This window comes from Electrophorus electricus, chromosome 18 (genome assembly GCF_041902795.1).
Source record: "Electrophorus electricus isolate QZ-2024a chromosome 18, ASM4190279v1, whole genome shotgun sequence".
In the NCBI taxonomy this organism is placed as follows: Eukaryota; Metazoa; Chordata; class Actinopteri; order Gymnotiformes; family Gymnotidae; genus Electrophorus; species Electrophorus electricus.
The window spans coordinates 1,412,949-1,425,000 of NC_137514.1; positions in this window are offsets into that span (position 1 = coordinate 1,412,949).

The following is a 12,052-nucleotide window of genomic DNA, read 5'->3' on the forward strand; positions in this document are numbered from 1 at the left end:
TGTCTCCAAGACCATCACCACACGCCCCAACCAGAAGCCATGGATGACTGTTGAAGTGCGCATGCTACTGAGGACCCGTAACTCAGCCTTCAGAACAGGTGACAGAGAGGCTCTCAGAAAAACGAGCAAAACTGTCACGTGCGATCAGGGAAGCAAAGCGTGCACACTTCAAAGACACATTCAGGCTATTACTAACTACAGGAAAACATCACCTTCCTATGACAGTGATGCCACCGGGAGGGTGCACTGAATGACTTCTATGCACGGTTTGAAGCACAGAACAACGTTGCAGCGGAAAAGTCCATCCCTCCGCAAAATGACCAGGTGCTGTGCCTGACTGCGGCTGATGTGAGGCGTACTCTGCGTGGAGTTAACCCACGGAAAGCTGCTGGACCAGACAACATCCCGGGTCGTGTGCTCAGAGAATGTGCTGTCCAGCTTGCAGATGTCCTGACAGACATCTTCAATATCTCTGAGCTGCGCTGTGGTCCCAGCATGCTTCAAGACCACCACCATTGTCCCTGTGCCTAAGAAGCCCATGGTGTCGTGTCTCAATGACTACCATCCTGTCGCACTCACATCCATCATCATGAAGTGCTTCGGGAGACTCATCATGAGATACATCAAGACCAAGCTTCCCCCTTCTCTGGACCCCCTGCAGTTCGCGTACCGCTCCAACCGCTCTACAGATGATGCCATCTCTTCCACACTTCATCTGGCACTCACACATCTGGATAAAAAGGGCACCTACGTAAGAATGCTGTTCATAGACTTCAGTTCAGCATTCAACACCATTGTTCCTCAGCATCGGATTGGAAAGTTGAGCTTACTGGGTTTGAACACCTCCCTCTGCAACTGGATCCTGGATTTCTTGACTGGTAGACCTCAGTCAGTCCGGATTGGGAGCAGCACTTCCAACACCACCACACTGAGTACTGGTGCTCCCCAGGGCAGCGTACTCAGCCCTCTGCTATTCACACTGCTGACTCATGACTGTGCCTTGATGCAGAGTTCGAATCACATCATCAAGTTCGCTGATGACACAACCGTGGTGGGTCTCATCAACAAAGACAACGAGTCAGCATACAGAGAAGAGGTGTAAGAACTGGTGAGTTGGTGTAAGGTCAACAACCTGTATCTGAATGTTGACAAGACAAAAGAAATGGTTGTTGACTTCAGGAGAGCAAGGCGAGATCACTCCCCACTTGCTATCAACGGCTCCTCAGTGGAGATCGTCAAGAACATCAAGTTCCTTGGCGGAGAACCTCACCTGGACCCTGAACCCCAGTTCCATCACCAAGAGAGCCCAGCAGCATCTTTACTTCCTTTGGAAGTTGAGGGAAGCTCATCTCCCATCACCCATCCTCACTACCTTCTATAGAGGTACTGTAGAGAGCATCCTGAGCAGCTGCATCATTACCTGGTTTGGGAACTGCAGCGTCTTTGACCGCAAGACCCTCCAGACAATAGTGAGAACAGCTGAGAAGATCATTGGGGTCTCTCTTCCCTCCATCATGAACATCTACATAACACGCTGCATCCGGAAAGCCACCAACATTGTGAAAGACCCCACACACCCCTCACATGAACTGTTTACCCTTTTGCCATCTGGAAGAAGGTACCGCAGCATCCAGTCCCGCACCTCCAGACTGTGCAACAGCTTTTTCCCAGAAGCCATTAGACTCCTGAACTCTGGCTAACTCCAATTCCAATTCAGATTCCAAAAATGGGCACTTTTATACACACACACACATACACACACACACACACACACACACACACACACACACACACACACATACATATCCATACACACACTCACACATTGTTCTGCATCGGACTAGTGCTGAAGTCAAACCTCACACAAATAAACTATGCACTCCTGTTGCAGTCTTGCACATTATCCTACTTGCTGCTAGAGTACTGTACTAAACCAGCACTGTACTCTGAACTGTTCTGGCTGCTACCGGTGACTGCTATGTTCAGTGTAGCATGTCACTGACTCCTATGCACAACTCACTTTACATATTCCCAGTACTGTGTACTGGACTAAATAATTGCACTGTCTACTCATTTTGTATTTGTTCTGTCCTGTATTTATTATTGTTTATTTAATGACATTTTTGCACTATATTGGACTGTTTGCACTTGTGTAGACTTGTGTTGTCTGTTGCACTGTTGTTTTGTGTTGCACCATGGTCCTGGAGGAACATTGTCTCGTTTTTGTTGTGTACTTGTATATAGCTGAAATGACAATAAAACCTCTTTGAACTTTGAACTTTGAACTATGATGGTTAGACAAACATATAATTTGAGATTGGGATTAGTGAACACACAAATACTGTAATTTGAGATTATGATTAATGAACATATAAGTGCTGTCAGAAGAGCTGATCCATACTCTCCATTGGCCAGTCACTTTGGCATCTATAATTATTCTGTCTGACATGAAGTTTTGTGGAAGAAAGGTCACAACAGCGTGAATTGGGAGGGGATATAGGAAGAAAATGTTATTGTAAGGAAAAATATTAATTCTGTTGATTGCATTCAATTTAATGAGGAACTGCACCTTGTAAGTTACTTTTTCATAGGTAACAGGACGTATATTTTACAAGGTGGATATTGTGCTCAGGTGCCTGTAAGATCACATGGGAACCAAACATCTCTCTGAGGGAAACATAAGTTACTAGTGTGGACTCATATCCTGATCACCCAGAGTGAGTGTCCCAAGGACAGGTCCTGTTCTGTGTTTGTTAGGACACTGCTATTGGGAGTTTGAGGTCTGTGCAGATTGGGAAAGGAATAAAGTATTCAGTAGGAAAACTCACATTTTGACCAAAATTAAGAGCCCTGATGCGTGTCCGAAACACTATGATAGTAGTGTTATTCGTTATGATATTTCACTACCTAGGGCACTGTTTTGAACCCTAACACTTATCCTTGATTCAGACAGATCTCTACTTTGTATTTCACACAGATCTCTGGTGTGTATTTACAATGTGACTGTTCTGCACTCCAATGACATTATGTGTGCACAATTTGCTCTACATTCACAGAGCCCCTCTGTGTTTAATCTTCATGCATCTTGTTGCTCACTGACTATGTATCTCCTTTAAAAAAGGTAACATCAATAACTGATATGTGAGAAAACGTGACTATGCTTCTTATTGTGACTGGAATGAGTGTGGTTATATTCACATATTTTACTAGACTAAAGCCATTATTGGACATCATACAATCTGATAAGGCACCTGAATTTCAGCTCAGTAGTCAGCATATGTACACCTTTAATCTGATATATTAGATTTTTCTGAATAAGAGCATCTGCTAAATGCCATAAATGTAAATGTAATGGTGGAGTCACACAGGGCCCCACCATAGCAGGCTTGAGTGGTCCATCTTTATCTTGGCCACGTTTTTATTACCTCCCCTTCCTGGATGAATCCCTGTTTGTAACACACCCTAAAGTGTAAAGGCTTAGTTCTAAACATAGACTCAAAGAACTCAAAAGGCTGAATAAGCTCATCTTTCTTGTCTAAGTTACGGGAGGGACTTCTACCCATTGACCAAGTTTTATGTCTCTAGGCCTTATGGTTTGGTCTGCATAATGAAAAAACAACAATGTTCAGGATATTGAATGGCATACAGGCAGGAAAATAAAATGAACATCTGTGTAAATAAGATAGCTATTAGGGCTGGCCATAAATACACTGCTATTCAGATATTCATTTGTTGGGTAGATTTTTCATTTTGGCACTGAGATATTCATAGAGGAGCATTCAATAGGTTATCAATAAAGGCAAACTGCAAAATATATTTGGTCAGCGCATTCCTGTAATATACACTTAAAAAAAAATGCACTGTTAAAATGTGGAAATATAGACCTATATCATGTCAGCTCAGGCGCCTGACGTGCCTCTCACACACAACGTCATGCTTCAGTTCACATTGGTCATGTTAAATGGAAGGCAAAATGCCAAAGAACTCATCTGTTGGCCAACACTTGACATTAAACTCAGATAAAGCAGAATGCTTGGAACCTGATTGTATTTTATTTATTTGAAAGAATGAAAAATTGTTTAGTTTATTGAAATATGGTTTATTGAAAGGCTACCTTGCCTTTTTTTTACAGTTCATTCCAAGGGTGTTGCTTGAACCTAGCCACAAAATATTTTTCTTCTAGATCGACCAGCTTTGAGCGTTACTTTAATCAGGGGATAGAATTCTTTTGGCATTATTTATGCACAACACTGGTTTAAAAAGAAAAAAATTCTGTTTGAAAACATCTTTCAGTAGTGTTACATAAGGAGAGTGGAGAAGGAGACACCAATAATTCAATCAAGCCATATACTTTTATATGATCACGAAGCAGTTACATTTTATATTTATATTTACGGCAGTTGGCAGACACTCTTATCAAGAGCTAATTACAAAACAGCTTTGTCATTTACTCATAGAATACATTTTAGTCCGTAGTTGGTTAGAGTCCAAGATACCAATGAACTAGAATACAGTTGAAATACAGGGATTAAAGCTGATTCCTTGAAGTGCAAAGCATATAAGCTCTAATATGGTACTGGGCAAAGGGTGGTAGCATCTCGGAAACCGCTAACTTTGTGGGATATCCTAAAGCCGCCATAGTGAAGTTGTACTGAGAATGGACTTCTAGCATATTGAGTGCCTTCCATCGGCATAATACTGGTGCCCCATGGGCTGTAGATATCAGAGGGGATTGACAACTCCTGTGAGTGAAACAGACCAATCAACATGTGACAGTGGACCACGCACATGCATGGTTAATGTGCCAATGTTAACCAAGGATCATCTTCAATGTCACCACCAGTTTGCCTGTGAGTACTGTAACTAAAGAAAAATGTGTTCTCAGATGAATTCAGGTTAATGCTGGATAAAGTGGATGGATGATGGTGTGGTATGATGCCACCAAACACATGAGAACTGACTCCAATAGACAACTGTGGGCCACACACACAGTGGTGGTAGCAGTGTACATGTCTGGGGGACGTTTTCCTGGTGTGACCACTAATACCACTGCATGAGTCTGTGAACACCAACAGTTACTTGGCAATCCTAGCAGATCATGTGCACCAATACATGTTAGCATTCTTCCCCAATGTTAATGGTAACTATCAATAGAATAATGCCCCACCTCACCACACAACAGTGGTTGTTACAGAAAGATGGATGTGTGTGTGTGAGAGTGTATGTGTTTCTGGTTCATTGCCAGGATTTCCCCCCGTTTGAGACTCCAACCCATTCCTTGCTGGGTTTTCAAGACAACTGCTCCTACTATTTAATGGCCCCTCCTACAAGAGAGAAGGTTTTGTTAGTTTGGCTTGTGGTTGCAATTTTGTATAACTTTTCTGTATGACCTTGTTTTACCTATTTTTGGAATTTGTTCTTGGCTTTGCCCCTCCTGCCTTGGTAGCTGTTGTATATATGCATATATTGTATAGAGAGTGTAAATATTGCTTTGTTTGCTACTTTGGTGTTGGGTACTGGTGGTAGGGAGTGACTGCCATTTTTGTTGGGTGTGGGTTTTGCATCTATTTATGTGTTAGGTAATTAGGAAAGTTTGTTATGATTATTTAGTGTGTATTTTTCTTTCATTCGTGTGGGTTTTGTTTCTTGTTTTGGCCTGGGTCACTCCTGAAGACATTGCACCAGTAGGACTGTTTGTAAATAATATCCTATGTGAAATGCACCAAAAAGGAGACTTCCAATTGTGCTTCTGTTTGTTTTGTTGCTATTTGCTTTTCACAACTTACATTCTGTTAGCAGTTTACATTTTCCTTGTTACGACCTCACAGCCTAGACGGGTCGTAACAGTGGTGCCTAAGTGGTTTCAGGAACATGGCAGTGAGCTTGGCAGTCCTTTCCTGACCTGCTAACTCACGTGATCTCAATTGAATGGAGCACAACTGGGAACACTTGGCTCACCAGGTTCACCATGCTGAACCGTAACCACACAATCTGGGGGATCTCAGTGCTCTTCTGCAGTTTGAATGAGCATGAGAGCCTCCAGATACCACACGGATAGTTCAAGGAAGATTTATTTTCAGCACAGATTCTTTCATTCTGTACAGCTGCAGATCAACTGTGACCACAAATGCTGCTTTCTGAAAATATTTACAGGTCTAACTAATTCAGTGCATGATGCATGGGTCCTCAAGTGCATCTTATTTTATGCCACCCGCCATCCAGCTTATAACTCTACCCATCACTGAGCTGGTGCATCATATGTGCAGCAGCTCCATCCACCACTGGCCTGGGGATGGAGGCTATTCCTGTCTGTCTTCACCTGTTTGTTTAATGACCCATTTAGAGAGCCAATGCAGAACCCAATTTAGGCAAGCTTCAACCCAGTGCCTGTCCAGGGCCAGGTCCGTGGTGGAGAGGGCATTTGGATCATTAAGACCTGGTGGTGACCCATCTTCCAAAAGGCTTTTGAGGTAAAAGGGGTATAAAACTGAATGACAATTTAGATGGACAACCAAACAAATTATTATATGAAGCTATTTTGATTTGTAACCTAGAAGTAGAACATGATTAGACCATAAATAGCAACAGACATTCACAAAGGACAACTATGCTTCTTACATCCTTTATTAAATGAAGTAAAGAAAATTACCCTCAGAGGGACATTCTAAAATTCTTAATGTAGAAAAAGCTTAATACGGGTTAATGTACTAAAACAATTACATCTACATAAATGGCAATCTATAGAAGCTCTGATATAGTATCCTGAGCACTAGATTATTAACAAATTGACTGAACATAATCAAAAGGTTAAGATGGATTCTTAACTAAACAACAAACAACAGATTACACTTGCAGCTTATATACACTCATTCAAATGCATATCCACCAACAAATTAAATATTCACTTGTTTCATAGACCTAAAAAAAGTAATTCAGTTCAGTTTGGCACAATGGACTATTCCAATTACTTCAAAGCAGTATTGAAGGAATGGTTCAGGATTTAATTAAACCCAAATATATTGACAACAAATGTGCAATTAAAATGGAAAACAAGAATGTATTCACACAGGTACATGGAGTGCATCAAGGATTTAATCTCCCTGTCAATATTTACATAAATGAATTCAGGACTAAAATTAATTGAAAAAGAAACAAAATTCTTTTTATATAGAGATGATTTGGTCCTGTTCGCTCTTACAGCATATGGCCTACAACAACGTTTAAACATAGAAGAATATTGTCATAATTGGGCACTAGATATTAACATCAATATAACAAAAAGTCACAATCACATAAATATAATTATCTAGGGCGAGGCACGTTAAACAGAACATACGTTTTAATAACAAGCACGACTCAACACACACAAACGCACTACGTGGGTCAAACACCAACAACTTTGACGATATGACATGAGACTTATATACACTCATGACAATTACACACAACAAGGATCAGGTGCACAACACAAGAGGGCGTGGCAATACGGATGCACACACACACACACACACACACACACACAGACACAGACAAACACATTTGAGGGGGGAGGGGCCGTACCGTGACAGAGCCCCCTCTCAAGGGTGCGACTCCCGGTGCGCCAGCCTACCGGGCTGCGGCCCCGGGACCAACGCCAAAAGGCGACGTCGGAGGACCAGGCAACCCGCCACGGGCCAGTACGAGCAGGGTAGTGGGGGAAGGACAGGGACCAAGACGATGACAGACACAGGAACGCACACACTAACGGGCACAGACAGAAAGGGGAACAAGGTGTACATTTAGTGTAATCAGGACAGACAGAGTGACAGGGACAGGCTCATGAACAACACCACACGCCTTCAATAGTCCAGGGAAGGGGGAAGGAACCCCAAACTGTCCCCAGTCATCAGCTGGGTCGAAGACTGACCAGCCTGGTGGGGAGTGTCCCTCGCCAGCCTAGGTAGCAGCGACTGTCCTGGTTCTGGTAGTGATGCCGCTGCCTTTTTGCCTGCACGAGGCACATACGCTCTGGAGCTCTTCGCCTCAGACAGGGGAGTGTCCTTATCCGATAACGGTGCCTCTCTGCTAACCACCCGGGTTAGCCTGCTCGCACCTGGGCGGCGTGCCCTGGGCGGTGCCTTGGGTCCTGGAGGATCCTTGCTCTCTAAGCTTTTGGCGTCGCCGTGGGCGGGAAGATCCCTATGAGGGTACTCTTCTACCTCCATTGGAGCTTCCGCCTCACAATCGGAAACCCTATCTGAGTGCAGGCAGACGTCGCTGCACTCCTCTGTCTCTCCATAATCTGTCTCCCCTATCATTGTCCAGGTAGGGGTCATAGGACCCAGCAGAGTCCATCTCCGAGTACCAGTCCTCTTGGTCCAGCTGTTCTCCGTAGGACTCTGCACCATCCGATCCCGGACCATACACCCCCCAAAATCGATCAGCGGGTTCCTCCCTCCCGGTAGCTCCATGAAGGCCAGGATGAGGGAAGGTCTTATCGCTGGAACGTAGGGGTCCACAGAGTCCGACTCCGAGGACTAGAAATCGTTATACCAGTTCCAGTCATCCGCCGGGGTTCCGTATAAATCTCCTGCTTCCACACCTTGCAGACACACAGACGTTACAGAAAATCCCTACACAGATAGAACAAATAATACAAAAAAACTAGTAGATTGTTGAATTAAATTATTTTTAATAACAAAAACAAGAGGCACACACACATATGTACAAACACACATCGCGCTCTACTCCCTGATGATGACGACGTGTCCTCTGTGACGTTTCTTCATGTCTGACCATGACCTCCTTAACCAGACGCACCAACCTGAAGAACTTCGTCTCAAACACTTTCTGCATCTCCTCCATACTGATGCTCTCCAAGGGACCCACCAGGCCAACACCAGCATTACTGACTACAGGCAAGTCAGAGGGGCAGGAAGAGTCATGGAGGGTGGGGCAGAGCAGAGGGTGGGGCGGAGCAGAGGGCGGGGTGGATCGTAGAGAGAGCATAGAGAGAAAAGAGATGGAGCTAGAACAAAATGGTGGCTTGATGGTTAGCATGTTTGCCTCTCAGCACTTGGGTTTGAGTGCCTATCTGGGTGCAGTTTCCATGTTACATGTTCTCCCTGTGTGGGTCTCCTCTGGGGTCTACAGTTTCCTCCCACAGTCCAAAAGCATGGAAGTTAGGTTGATTGGATACTCTTTTGTGCACGTATTTTATGTCCAGTGATGGTTGGTGCCCTGTCCTGGTCTTCACCTCCTCCCCTTTCCCAACACCCAGTGCTGTCCCCCAGGGGGCTGTGCTTTCTGATTGAGGGTACGCTGTGCGCACATTGGCTGCTGCTTCTCATCAAGTGTGTAAGAAAAAAAAAGAAAAAGATTTGTAAAGCGACCTTGACTTTGAGAAAGGCGCTATATAAATGCAACTAATAATAATAATAATAAAATCCAAGGAATGAGTATATAACGATTGAGTGCTGTCTGAGTAATGTGTGTATAATGATTGAGTGCTGTATGAGTAATGTTTGTATAATGATTACAAATAACTTTATTCTTCTTGTTTTGCTTATGTATAATGTCAAAAAGCTAGAAAGTATGTGTATGGGTGAGTGTGTATACTCACTCAGTATGTGTGTGGCAGTTTTCAATACTGCTGATGCAGTGTCTGATGGACTCCTTACTGCAGATGTCTAGTGCGAGGAGAGAGAGAGAGTTTTACCATACATATCTTCAGCAACCTCCAAGAGCTTCTCCTTCTTCTTCACATCTCTCATAGTTGCAATTACTGAAGGGGACGGGGATATGCAAAAGAGAACAGAAGAGTATTTTTGCTGCCTCTTAATAAATAGGGCTGACGTAAGTACAAACACAAATACTCATTAGCATTACTGCTACTTACTCAGATTGCCATATATCTTTCAGTATTTTAGAACTCTTGATGTAGCACCATTAAGTATTACTTAAATCATGAATTGCATAATGCATCTGTTGTTGATCTGTACTTGATCTGCAATTTATCTAAACACCCCAAGGACAGTGACAGTTCAGTGTCCAGACTAGCCTCAGATCTTCCAGGTGGTCTGCTGATTTCACAGGTCTCAGGTTTTTGTATATTACATCGCACGTATGCACATGTGAGTGAGACTCTCCACCCACAATCTAACATCCAAAGGCTGTAGGCCAGCTGGAAGGATATCCGGCATGAGACACAAAACATCTATTTGAACACATCCAGGCAGTGGTCCCATGATGAGAGAATGCCTAAACCAGATGGAAGACATGGTAGCCATGGAAACTGATGAGGAAGGGCAGGATAAGCCCCTCCATGGAATGCACCACAGACACACACACACACACTCAACACTGTCCAGACTCATTTTAGTGTTATTAGATCAGCACGTGGACTGTTAAGTAAAACTGTGGAGACTTTGATTGAAGACACACACACACCCAAGTATTAAAAAGTATTCAAAACTTTTGTTGCTTAATCACACAAAATTATGAAGTTAAAATATGATTTTAGAGTTTAAGAAAATTCTAAATCAATAACTGAAATCTCTTATTCACAAATGTATTCAGACCATTATGTATAAGCTATTTAGAGCTGTAAATAGCTGGCATACATTTCTACATGCAGCACACACCAAGATTTGGGTGATTTATCCCAAATCTTTATGACAGATCCTCTCAAGCCAGATTGTATAGCAAACTATTATTAACCATTACCTCCCCAGAGATGTTTACCCCAGTGTTGTTTTGGTTGTGTGTTTTCGTTATTGAGATGTTGAAAGATAAACTGTTGCTCAAGGTGGCAGTAGTCATCTGTTCTTACCACTGAGATACACCTCAAATCATAGGTGGTATTAGTTAGGTGATGTGCAGTGTCTGTTTTTCACCATAGAGATGGTATTAGATGGTATTAGGTGGTATTAGATGGTATTAGTCAAGTGATGTTCAGTGTCTCTTTTTCACCATAGATATGGTATTAGATGGTATTATTTAGGTGATGTGCAATGTCAGTTTTTTACCATTGAGAAGATATTAGATGGTATTAGTCAGGTGATATGCAGTGTCTGGTTTTCACCATAGAGATCATGTTAGATGGTATTAGATGGTATTAGCCAGGTGATGTGCAGTGTCTGGTTTTCACCGAGGAGATGGTATTAGATGGTATTAGGTGGTATTACATTGTATTAGCCAGGTGATGTGCAGTGTCTGTTTTTCACCATAGAGATCATGTTAGATGGTATTAGGTGGTATTACATTGTAGTAGCCAGGTGATGTGCAGTGTCTGTTTTTTACCAGTCATGGTACTTGCTGTTCTGCCCAAAGACTTAATTTATCGTCTTATTGGACCAGCAAATCTTTTTCCCCATGTTGCCAGGGTCCTTTACATGCCAAAGAGTAAACTCCAAGCAGGCTGTGATATGCGTTTTAATCAACAGTGGCTTCCCTCTTGCCACTCTGCCATAAAAGCAGAATTATCACATGACTGTGCACTGCCTGTTCATCTTATTGATGCTTTACATCCTCTTCTAACCCTTTCTGTCAAGGAGTTGTTTACATCCACAGGATTCTCTTTCACTGTATGTTCGATCATCCTCTGTATACTCTTGACACTGTTATACTTCTCTGGACACTTGACAATTGACACTGAATACTGGAATACTGGCCCTGGCTGATCTAGCACCGAAAACCATGCCTTGTTTGAAGTCATTCGGATCACTCGATTTTCCCATTCAAATGTGCACAGAAAATGATGCACAGAAAACTTGCTCACTTGATTTTATGCTTCACTCTAGACTCACATTCTATACTGAGCCACTCTAACTGGAAATTAATCTTGGGTTGGCTCAGAGGAGACACATGTTGTTTTGTCTTGCGTGACCGTTGCAGAGTTTAAATCAGAGTGAAGAAAATCTCACTGGTTCTGCGTAACAAACGTTTTTACTTCATGTATAACTATGTACAAGTCTTAGTCGTAAAGCTTTTCATCAGAGATCACAGCTACGAATGTTTTATAGAAAGTAGCGTGGTAAATCCTGGTTTCCCCCCGCTGTCCACGTGAGCCTAC